We start from the raw sequence: 12,798 nt of genomic DNA, 5'->3' as shown, positions 1-12,798 counted from the left end.
TTTTGTGTAATGTCATGAATTATTTTCCAATATTTATTTGCCACTGGGCATGTCCACCATACATGATAGAATGTTGCAGTTGTACTAGGACATTTCCAACAAAAACTTAAATTTCTCCTTTGCATTTTAGCTATTTTACTAGGAGAGTAGTGCCAGCGGTGTAACATTTTATAAAAGTTTTCCTTTACATCCATACTACTAGTAAATCTCAGGTCTTTTCCCCATGCCCTTTGCCAGCTGTCCAAAGAAATACTATATCTTATGTTTTGCGACCATTTAACACATGTTTCTTTAACTACTTCTCCTTCTGTTTCTCTTTTCAAAAGTACCTTGTACAGTTTAGATATAGTAGCATTATTTGAATGTATAAGCACTTTATCCAGCTCTGTTTCAGTTTCATTTATTCCCAGTCGCTCCCTATCCCATTTAAATCTTTCTTTTAATTGATAAAATGTAAACCAATCTACATTAATTCCTTTATCCTTTAGTTCTTTTATGAATAACATTTTTGGGATACCATTTGTCCAGTCAAGTAAATCCTTATATCTGATTATCTTTTGTGTTTCTCCTATTCTCAGACCCCAAGCTTCCTGAGGAGAGATCCAGTTTGGTAATTTATTATAAAATTTCTTTTTTGTTCTCTCCCAGACATGGTACAGTGGCGTTCTGACTGCGTGATCCCCAACTTCTTTATTTTTCGGTTTCTTTTTGTATCCTAAATAGTTATGCCACCCACAGCTCATGTTAAATCCTTCTAGTTTTAATAAATCATGGTTATCACACAAAATCCAATTCTGTATCCATTCTAGCGTACACGCATCATGGTATAATTTTAAATCAGGTACCCCTAAACCCCCATTTTCTTTTGAATCTTTCATAACAATTCTTTTTACTCGGGGTTTCTTTTTATTCCATATAAACCCAAATAATTCTTTTTCCCACAAAATAAAAGTTTTTTCATTTTTGACTATGGGCAAATTTTGAAAAAAAAACATGAATTTGGGCAAAATGTTCATTTTGATTGTGGCAATCTTTCCCATTAATGATAAATTCAATTTAGAATATCTTTCTAGTTCTTTTTTGATTTCTTTCCACAAAGTAGTGTAATTATTGTCATACAATTCTGAATTTTTATTCGTCAGTGTTATTCCCAAATATCTTATTTTCTTATGGATATGAAGCCCCGTTTTCTGGTGAAACAGCAAATTTTCTTCTTTCTTTAGGTTAATCGTCAAGGTCTGAGTTTTCTCTTTGTTTATCTTAAGTCCAGAAAACTTACCGAATTCTTTAATTACATTAAGGATAACATTAGTATTTTCTAATGGGTCTTCTATAATCAACACCAACGTTTTTAGTGTTTTGGTTGTTTCAGTAGCAGTGTTTTCTCCTCTGAGTTGATTTAACAAAATTTCTAAAGTGAATATAAAAATCAATGGGGATAAAGGGCATCCTTGTCTCGTACCTCGCTCAATATTACAAATATTTGTTTTTTCCATATTTACAAGAATCTGTGCGGTTTGTTTGTTATATATCATATCTATCCATTTACCAAATTTATCGCCCATCTGAGTCGACTTTATCACTGTTTTCATAAATTCCCAGTCAAGCATGTCGAACACTTTTTCTGCGTCTAAGAAGACGCAAGCGCATTTTTTAGTAGGGTTCTCAACATAGTATTCTATCATATTGACAATGGATCTTATGTTCTGTTTCATTTGTCTTTTAGGTAAGAAACCGGCTTGTTCTTTTTTAATCAGTTCTTGTAGAATCTTTTTCAGTCTGTTAGCTAGAATTGCCGAGAAAATTTTATAGTCAACATTAAGCAGGGAGATAGGGCGATAACTTTGGGGTTTTGGGGGTCTTTACCAGATTTAAATATCAGAGTTATAAATGCAGTAGTCCAGGAATCGGGGATATCGCAAGTTGTTATTTCATTAAGCAATTCCAAAAATGGTAAACATAACTCTTCTTGTAACGTTTTGTAATAACCTATACTCAACCCGTCAGGACCCGGAGCCTTATCCTGTTTCGTTCCTTTTATGGTTTCTATTAACTCCTGCATTGTAATTTTATTATTCAAAAGTTCCCTTTGTTTTTCATTAATTGCTGGTAATCTGTTTTTGCGTATATATTTCTCTAATTCTTCCGAAAAGTTCTGGCTTTTTTCCTGCTCTTTGTACAGGTTCTCGTAATATCTTTCAAATATTGTCTTAATTTCTCTATTATTCATGATTCGTTTACCATTCTCACGCATTTCTGAGATTACTCTCTTTTCTCTCTGTTTTCTTAAATTATAAGCTAATAGTCTCCCGCATCTGTTCCCCCATTCAAAATATCTTTGTTTTACACTCTTTAATTTTCTATCAAGTTCTTCTGATGTCATCACTGCTAATTGGGCCTGCAACACTTTTATTTCTGCCATTATAGCTTTTCTATTCCCTTTATTCTTTAACTCCTGTTCTTTTTCTTGAATTTCTTTATTTAGAATCTCATATTTTAATTTCCATTTTTTTGTTTGTTCTATACTTTTCTGGATAAAAAAACCTCGCATGACGGCCTTACTGGCATCCCATACCGTATTTAATTTCACACCATTATTTAGATTTTCTTTAAAATAAAATTTCAAAATTTCCTTAGCTTGTTTTACTATGTGCGGATTTTTTAACAAGTTTTCATCCAATCTCCAGTTTCTCTCTTTCTTACTTCTATACCATTCCACACTGATGGGATTGTGGTCTGATATTTTTTTTGCCAGAATATTCGTTTCTTTCACCATTTTAACAAGATCTTGCGAAATCATTATCATGTCAATTCTGGACAACGATTTCTGGGAGTCCGAGTAATATGTAAATTGTTTGGCAGATTCGTTTTGGTGTCGCCATATATCATACAAATTTAAAGTATCCTTTAAAATAAAAAATGCTTTAGGTAGTTTGCCTTGTTTTTCTTTAATTTTCTTATTTGGATGATCTCTATCTTTCAAAGGATTTACTACCCCATTCCAGTGTCCCATGATCACATGTGACTCATAGCCCAGGCTTATAATTTTTTCTCTTAATCTTTCATAGAACAAAACTTTATTATCTATTGGGGCATATAAACCAATCACAAGTATTATCTTCTCATCTAGTTTTATTTCTACAGCAACAAATCTCCCTTTACTGTCTATCAAAATTTCTTTGGACGGTATATTATCAGAGACATATAATGCCACCCCACATCTTTTTTGATTTCTGGCAGAGATATAAACTTTCCCTAATTTAGGTTGTAATAAATATTTACAATCTTTCCTTCTTATATGAGTCTCCTGAATGCAACACAAGTCTGCTTTTTCCTTTCCCAGTAAATGAAACACTTGTTTACGCTTGTGGGGAGTGTTCATTCCCCTTACATTCCAAGAAATAAATTTCATACTGGTTTTATATTAATTCTGGATCTATAGCTGGGTCCAATTTGGCTTCTGGGTCTAAAGTTTTTAAGTTTCCAGTGGTGTCAAGTATTTCCCCTTTTTCCTGAATTTCTTCTAATATTTGTCTGGCACTCTCAGTTGTGTTTATTCTTATGTTTTTCTCTTTCCAATAGATCCATAGACCTTCACTTAAGTCCCATCTAAATCGAATATTTCTATCTTGCAATATTTTGGTTAAAAAAAAATAATCTTTACGTCTTTTCAATATTGCGGCTGGGATATCACAAAATATTTTAATAGTTGAGTCAACAATTAACATTGTTTTCCCAAAGCCTTCCTTCACAATCCTATCTACCGTCCTTTCTTTCAAGAAAAAAACCAAAATGTCTCTTGGGAGTCCTTTCCTTTTTGCAAAATTTGAACTAATTCTGTAGATCTTATCCGTCTCTGCCTCAATACATTCAATAGAAACCTCCATTAATTCTGCCAAAAAAGGGAGTATTAAATCATATAAATTTTCTCCAGTGTTTTCCTTTAGCCCCCTAATTCTCAGACATTTTTTCCTATGTTTGGCTTCTTTAATTAGATTTTGTTCAATTTCAAAGATCTGCTTTGTTTCAATGTCTTTTGTCTTAGCTTCTAATATTTCTGTTTTTTGTTTTAGAGTTGTCACCTCATTATGTATTTCTTTTAAATCATCATTCATAGATTTAATTGTGCCTTTTAATTCCTCTATTTCCTTCTTAAAGTCAGCCTTCATTTCACTTCTAGAGGTTTTAAGTTCCTGCCTGAAATTTTTTTCCATCCTTTCTATTGCTTCTAGTATTTTTTCATTAGAGTCAGGTGGTTTTGCTTCCAATGATGGTCTTCTAGCTTGTGCTGACATGCTTCCTTGTATCTGTTTTTGTGCTGTTTGTCTTGTTACGACTGACATTCTGGAAATTTTATGTTCTGTCTGAGATGATTGTACTGTCTTTTTACAATAATTTAAAATCAGCTTTAGAAGAATTAATCTAAATAACTTCGTTGGTCAGTCTAGGTTCTTTATAAAGTAAAATTAGTTCCAATTTCCAGCTTCTTAAGTTTCAATGGATTTAAATTAGTATCTTAAGAAACAATCTTTATTTTACCTTATTTTGTTTCTTTCTCTCAATCCCTAATTAGGCCTCAACTCTCTTATCTCCTATATTGATTATATCTAAATCATACCTTTTAGCTTTTTAAGTATTTATATTTTAACCAAAGATGACCAATTTAAACCCCTATGTATATAACCATGTAACAGCACAAGTTCCAGACCAGCAATAATCTTAATCAATTTTCCCCAGTCTCAAGCCCTTTTTATAATCGTCCGTCGTCTCCTTCCCTGTCCTCTTTTCCGTTGCAACCTTTCTCCCTGTCCTCTCCTCTCTCGTCCTCTCTGTTTGTCCCGGCTTTCCTCTCAAATTGAGAATATCTCCGTTGTCTCCTCCCCTGTCCTCTTTTCCGTCACAGCCTTTCTCTCCGTTCGTTCCCCTCTCGTCCTCTCGTCCTCTCTGTTTGTCCTAGCTTTCCTCTCAAGTTGAGAATATCTCCATAGTCTCCTCCCCTGTCCTCTTTTCCGTCGCAGCCTTTCTCTCCATCCACTCCCCTCACGTCCTCTCGTCCTCTCTGTTTGTCCTAGGTTTCCTCTCAAGTTGAAAATATCTCTTAAAAATATATCTTAAAGCATAGGGCATAGGGCAAGAATGTGAGGTTAGGGAATAATGTGGAAGACAGCATGAACTCAATTGCTCTTTTGAAAAGACACACAATACAGAACCCTCTGAAACTGTTACGTATCTAGGGTTGCCATATCCCGCCGGGGGGCGGGACTTTCCCGGTTTGGGGCGGGTCCGCACGGTCCCGCCCTGGTTTGGCCCCGCCCCCAGGACACCCCCCACCCCACGACGGACGCCAAGCAGGGAAAGGAGCCTCGCCTCCGTTCCCTGCTTGGCCTCCTCCGCTGGCGAGGGAAGCGGCCTGACAGCAGGAAAGGGTCTCACCTCGGCGAGGCCCTTTTCTGCTGCCTTGTCGCCTCCTCTGCCGGCGAGGGAGGCGGCCTGGCTCTGCTCCCTCCTTCCCGGCCTCTAGGGAGGCCCAAGCCTCCACAGAGGCCGGGAAGGGGAGTGGGGGCCGCTCGCGATCACCGCGATCGCCGCGATCGCAGGCACCCTGCTCCCTCCTTCCCGGCCTCTATGGAGGCCCAAGCCTCCACAGAGGCCGGGAAGGGGAGTGGGGGCCGCTCACGATCGCCGCGATCGCAGGCGCCCTGCTCCCTCCTTCCCGGCCTCTATGGAGGCCCAAGCCTCCACAGAGGCCGGGAAGGGGAGTGGGGGCCGCCTGCGATCGCCGAGATCGCGGCGAGCGCGGGCGCCCTGCTCCCTCCTTCCCGGCCTCTGTGGAGGCCCAAGCCTCCACAGAGGCCAGGAAAGGGAGTGGGGGCCGCCCGCGATCGCCACGAGCGTGGGCGCCCTTCTCCCTGCTTCCCGGCCTCTATGGAGGCCCAAGCCTCCACAGAGGCCAGGAAGGGGAGTGGGGGCCGCCCGCGATCGCGGCGATCGCGGTGCCCTGCTCCCCCTTCCCAGGCTTCCCAGCTGCCTGGGAGACATCCTCTCCCAAGCTCCAGGGAGACCTTGGAGCAGGCTCTGCGGCTGCGGAGCCCCTTCCCAGGCTTCCCTGCTGCCTGGGAGATATCCTCTCCCAAGCCCCAGGGAGGCCTTGGAAGACTCCGTGGTCGGAGCTCCGGCCACAGGGTCCTCCAAGGCCTCTGCGAGGCTGAGGAGGCCGCTTGTCATCGCTGCGATTGCCGCGATGACAGGTGGCCCCCACGCTCCTTCCCGGCCTGGGAGCAGGCCGAGGCTTCCTCCCAAGCTGGGAAGGAGAAGGAGGACAAGGTTTAAAAATGTAGGACCTTTTTTTAAAAAAAAAAGGTCCTACATTTTTAAACCTTGTCCTACATTTGTCCCGGTTTGGAGGTCCTCAGCTATGGCAACCCTATACGTATCTGGTTCCTCTTTCTAACACAATTACTGTGAGAATGGGACTCATATGAAAGACTCCTAAGTAGTGATCATAGTTATAGAATAGTTACCTAGATTTACTCATTTGTAAGTGCTCCATACGGTGACTTAGTGGTTAAGATGCCAGTTCTGATGAACGGAAGAACAGAAGGTTGGCAGTTCAAGGTACAAGCGCTGTATGATGGGTTGAATGCCTGTCACTAGTCCCAGCTTCTGCAACCTAGCATTTCAAAAACATGCAAATGCAAGCAGATCAATAGGTACCACTTCTCAGTGGGAAGGTAACAGCATTCGGTGCAGTCATTCTGGCCACATAACCACCAGAGCAGTCCTCGGCAATGCTGGCTTAGTAACAGAGATGAGCAGCTTCCCCTACAGTCGGTTACAACTAGACATTCATGACAAGGGACTACCTTTACCTTTTGTACCTTTAGGTATTCCATATTCACAATTGTTGCTTATTCACAATTGCAGCACTATTGCCAGGATTGCAACTCTTCTTCACACCACACTTTACTGGGCATCACCTGTATAGGGAGAAGGAGCTCCATTCTACAAACAATGGAAGAATGGGTGAATGACATTTCCATCAGACTTATTGTGGCTAGGTAAGAATAGTTTACTTAGGGTGCATTTACACTTGCCTTTATGTCCTGAGAAAATCTATAACCCCCCCCCCACCCCACCCCAAAGTGCACCAAGTACATTTCAGGCAGGTGTGAACACCAAGAAAATAACCTGGGTTCACCATGGCTTATTTTCAGCGTGTGAATGGGCCCTTATGTAGATGATATAGACTACTGGCCATTATCTTTAAGACAATGTAAGAATCACAAACTCACTGAAATACATCTTTTTAGAAATGGGTCAGATTTAAATGGGGCCCATCCTATTTGACTCTTAAAAATTTTTTTATTGCTACTATGTGTCTTCAATAGGGTTTCCTTGGCAAAATTGATTGAGTGGAGGTTTGCCATTGCTTTCCTCTGCATGTGAGAGAGCATGACTTGCCCAAAGCCACCCAGTGGGGTTTCAAGCCTGAGCAGAGAGATTTGAGTCCTAGTCTCCCAGAGTGCTAGTCCAACGCTCAAATCACTATACCACACTGTCTTATTTGATGAAACATGCCTAAAGGATACAGCCATCATGGTGTAGTGGTTTGAGCTTTGGAGTGGAACTCTGGAGACCAAGGTTATAATCCCTGATCAGCCATATAAACACACTGGGTGACCTTAGCCTCAGAGGATGGCATTGGCAAACCCCTCTGAAGAAACTTGCCAAGAAAACCTCATGATACATTCGTCTTAGGGACGCCATAAATTGGAAATTATTTAAAGAGACACAACAGCAACAACAACAACAACAACCTAAAGGACAGGATGTATCCAAAAATTAGAGTAGTTAACAACAACTGTTAATCTCAACCAAAGTAGACTCATGATCTCTATATAGCTCCAATAAAATTTATGTAAGAATTGAATACCCATTGAATTAGTAACTCTAGCAACCGCTACATTCTTTAATTAGTCCCACATCAAATAAAGTTTACTACTTCTTAAATTGAGGAAACTCATTGTCTTTGGATCACATGTAACTCTCAAAATCAGGGTTTGTTTGTGTGAGATTCACAGGCTTAAACACATGGTCAGAAAAAGAGGGGGAGAAAATGAAGCTAACTCCAAGATTATTCTAAGTCTGATTTGTCCCATGTGTTAAAGAACCACTATGGATAGACATATTAATCTGTTTCAGTTTTAAAAGAGAAAGGAACCTTGTCACATCTTTTGTGACTAATTCAGTCATTTCCACATATATGTTTATGAGTGACAGAGGAAAAGACTCCTGCCGATTGCAGTGGCTGCTGCCTGGTAAGCGGGATTTGGTGGGTTGAGCCAGAATTCACTGTGTAGCACTTCTATCTATGGTGCTTGCACATGCATAAAGACAATACAGAATTCTGACAAGCATTTCTTCCATTTAAGAGTTAGAGTGTTTTCCAACAAGTATGGAAATTGTAAGTTAGCTCAGGTAGCAGCCTTAAATTCTTTCCTTCTGTAAACAATAAGAGTTTTAGCAGTCTGACATATTATGTTGCTTCTCTTGTTCTGTACAGCACCATCAGCAGGCATGGCACTTTACTGAGAAAAGGAGAACAGATTCCGAGCAAAAGGTTCTACATCAAATAATTCACCCTGACAACAGAGAAAGAGATGAAAGGTGGGGAAAGAGACAAACAAAAGGAATTTGATTGATTTCCATTACATATAAATAGGGTAGTGGTTGCGTCTTAGCTGTCTTGCTAATGCACTTCATGGTGACATGTAGAAGGGTGCATGGTCTTTTCTTAGTTCCCTTGCTGCTGATCTTTTGTTTTATGTCACTTGTCTGTTAATATCCATTTCCTTCTTCCTCATAGAAGAATGTGTCTTTATTTTCTCCTTACCATCCATCACAAATTGTGGCCACAGTCCTGTTGATGTTATACAGATGTGTAGGCTTCTTTACACACGCAGTTACACTTTTTTGGTCATTGTGCAATGAATATTTTCAGTTCATGATGAGTACATGAGTGAAATACCACTGGGATAACCATTTCATATAAGATGGAATCTTATTATTAGTCCCACATATAATAGCGCGATTAGATCAGTGGATTTACTTACGTGTTGATTTAGCATTCCACAATGGATTCAATGGCTCTGCTCTGGTTGGGATTAGCCAAAAGCATTCCAGTCATGTAGTTGTGTGTGACTGGATGCTGTATAACTGTTTCTCAATGCCTTTAATGTACCACATTGTTTACTTGGATTACAGAAACAGCCACTGTGCATTTCCCATTGCCCAATGTAGTCATTTGCACAGTGCTGGTTTTTAGTAGAGCAGTGTAGCACAACCACAATGTCAGCACAATGTAGAATTTGTTGACTATGTTAATGTGGCATAAAGATGCTCACCTATGAGATGTATGGCTATTGATTCAAGGACATTATAGAACTTCCCAACTCTAATTCCCACAGACATAAATCCACCTACAAAGATGTAAGTCACCAACTGTATTCCAACCAATGTTCACTAACAATGAGATCTATTAAGATGGGAAACAATTTGAAGGAAATAAAACTGGCCACCAATCTCAGAAAGTGAGCAGCTGAGTAAAGTACATTTGAAAATAGAATGATGTTAGCCTTGTAGTTTGTTTTCTTCTTGGATTTAATTTTGCAGCAATAAAGCTAAACATAACTTTTTAAAAAAACTGTAATGGTGACTAATAAATATTGATCAGTGGCCTCACAATAGAAAATGGCATGAATACATCACATTATGGAGACAAGAATTCTTGCCAATCTTCATTTGTTTAAATTATTTATACTACTTCTTCAAGGCATTGCTATAAATTTGAAAAAAGGTCAGAGGGACTGCTATAAATCTCATAAACTATTTTGTATGAAATGTCCACTGTATGTAAACTTTATACAAAGTTTAGGCCTGGCATGATTACTTGTTCTCAAACAATTTATTTCAAACAGTTTCTTAGGCCAAGATGAAATAAGTTGTAAAAGGTGTTACACCCTGCAAGAGAATCAGTCTGGTGTTAATGAAGGTGAAGCTAGATGCCAGATAGATACAGTAGCTGCCCAGTAGAAGCTTACAGTGTACAATCTGACATGGGAAATAGCCAAAGAAAAGGAAGACAGTGAAAGTAAAAGCAAGCAGGGAAAGAATAAGTAGCTGCTTCAGTTACTTCGTGCTTGGTTTAGTTACAGGCCCTGGACTACTTATAGGAAGGGAATATTGAAAAGGGAATAAAAACTGAACAAAGTATTTTTCAGGATCCATGTTATGAATGAGGTGAGATACAGTGGCACAGCTAGACTAATTTATCAGTTGAAGGTGGGTTCAGTTCTGTCTCCTGTGGCTTAAATATAGACAATAGTCATTTTTAATAATGGGTTAATTGGGCCACAAATGCAATAGCAAATATTATCATGCACCGAACGTTTTATGTATAGTCATCATTAAGAAGATCACTATTGGCTGATATCCTATATTGCATACTTAGTTACACATTTGCTTGTCTCCTGGCCTGACCACCCCCACAACCTACCTTAACAGCCAGCAGGCACACCAAGCAATGGAGGTCTGTTCTGCTGCTGATCAGGACACAGCAGGATGGTATTTCCAAGCCCCTCTTGCCAGTGAGCAAGACCAGAACAATCAGGAGCAGGATGCCTATTGCAATTACTCAACGAAGCTTTGCTCACTGGTGGGAAGGGACTGGAAATTTCGTCTTGCTGCACCTGATCTTCAGTAGCAGAACAGACCTCCATTACTGAGTACTGCTGCTGCTGGCTGTTAAGGTAAGTAGCGGGGGAAGGACGTATTTACAATCCTGGTGATAGTACCTCTATCATTATTACATAGCATTAATGCATATGGAGAGGTTACAGATGTATAACTGTAGGTTATAAATCCTTACCTGTATTACAAGATGACTGCCATTGTCTATGCATTACAGGATGCCAGTCATTGTTTATATTCAGCATGACACTTCATGCATCTTGGTTGGAAAATGGCCTCTCCTGTTCCTTATACGGTGCATGGTAAGCATGCCAAAAAATACAGCAATGTGAACATGGGGAGGGGGGCATTATTAGCCAAATGTAAAAACCCAAACCAAAATGTTCAGGGTGGGGGCTCTGTGAGTCAGTGCAACTAGCATGCTTCCACCAGTTCTGGCCCATCATTGTCATATATCAGTGTTTGTGTCAATAAGGTGCCACATACAAGTTATAGTATCTTACAAAACTAACATTTTATGAAAGAACATTGAAAATGTACTCTTATCCCCTTTAGCCTCAGCTGGGTGCAGCACTGCCTAAAAGGAATATTTAGATACAGAATACTAAATACAAAGTACTAAACTAAACATTGTACTTTGCAGGTGGCACTTGACAGTTAGAAACACTGCTGTATGAAGATAAGCCACGATATATTTTATTGATGTGTAACTACAGAACTGCTTTGTATATCTATAATTATGGGTACTGAAGATCTTAGGACAGAAATGTCTCTGACTTGGTAAATAGTAACATGGAGGTTGCACTTACACTTTTAGCTAATTATTAGACATTGATCAGTGGGACATTGGCTGCACTGCAGAATTAATGCAGTTTGACACCACTTTAACTGTCATGGATCAGTGATTTTGATATTTTTAATCAACTTATTAATCAATTCATTTCTTTAAACAATTTATTTCTTAGTTCCTCAGCAACCACTTAACAACAAAAAAAAAAGTCCTGCACTGAAGGTGTCAGGTTGCTGACATTTACTGGGTTGTGGAATCTGTTTTCTTTATTCAGCAAAATAAAGTATTGTCTTCTAGCAAAAACCCACTGAGTACCAGTGGCTCTTCAAATATCATGTGGGGAAATGTTACCAGTTACATGAGGTACATTTTTAAAACAGCACTTTTGAAGTCATACAAATCTGTGACCATCCTGTAGTTGAATCCCATTATATCATCATGATAAATGTTTCTATCCTAACACCATCACCACCTCTCATTACTCAAGCTCCCTTACCTTATGCTTTTGTACTAAATTGGTCTGGAGGAGGAAAGCTTGTCTGTCTCTTCCACCCATCCCTGCCATGTGGAATGTCTTTGCCCCTAGTTCCAGGAAACTCTTGGATGAGAGGGATTTTCTAAATTCATACCAGCCAAGGGTCAAAGTAGGCTATGGGAATGCAAATGCATTCATTTCCTTGACAGACAGTCTGTGTCTTGACAAATCCAAGATGAACATAACTTCACATTCTTCAGAAGATTATCTGAATGGAGCATTAAATCCTTCCCGGCTGTCCCACTTGGGAGCTGGATACACTGATTTAAGATTATAGTCTTTTCCTGACTCTTTGGTTCAAGTTGTTGTTGTTGTTGTTGTTGTTGTTGTTGTTGTTAGACAGTCTACTTGACTCTAAGAGATTTTTTTCCTATGACACTGCAAGGTTCTGCTTTGGCTGCATGCATTCACTAGGGGGAGATAACACTCCATCAGTTTGAAGATATGCTGATAACCCGCTGCTCTGTTTGTAGTAGTAGAAAAAGCAATAGGATCAGACTAAATGGCTGCCCATATGTGAAATTGATTTGGTACCAAAAAGTGTCCCCTTTACTGTCAAGTCCACTGTTTTCGGAAGAAGCACTGGCACCGGAGTGGTCAGCATTGAGCAAGCCATCTGCAAGGATAAGGTTTTCTTATGCATGTGCTTTTCCTTCCAGTTCTCCTTCCTTTTCTTATCTTTCACTATCACCTCTCTATCATGGTTAGGCCTTTCATGGCCTGT

Source organism: Sceloporus occidentalis, unplaced genomic scaffold (assembly GCF_023333645.1).
Source record: "Sceloporus occidentalis isolate IW3139 unplaced genomic scaffold, rSceOcc1.0.p SCAF_3, whole genome shotgun sequence".
Taxonomy (NCBI): Eukaryota; Metazoa; Chordata; class Lepidosauria; order Squamata; family Phrynosomatidae; genus Sceloporus; species Sceloporus occidentalis.
This window is presented reverse-complemented; position numbering follows the sequence as displayed.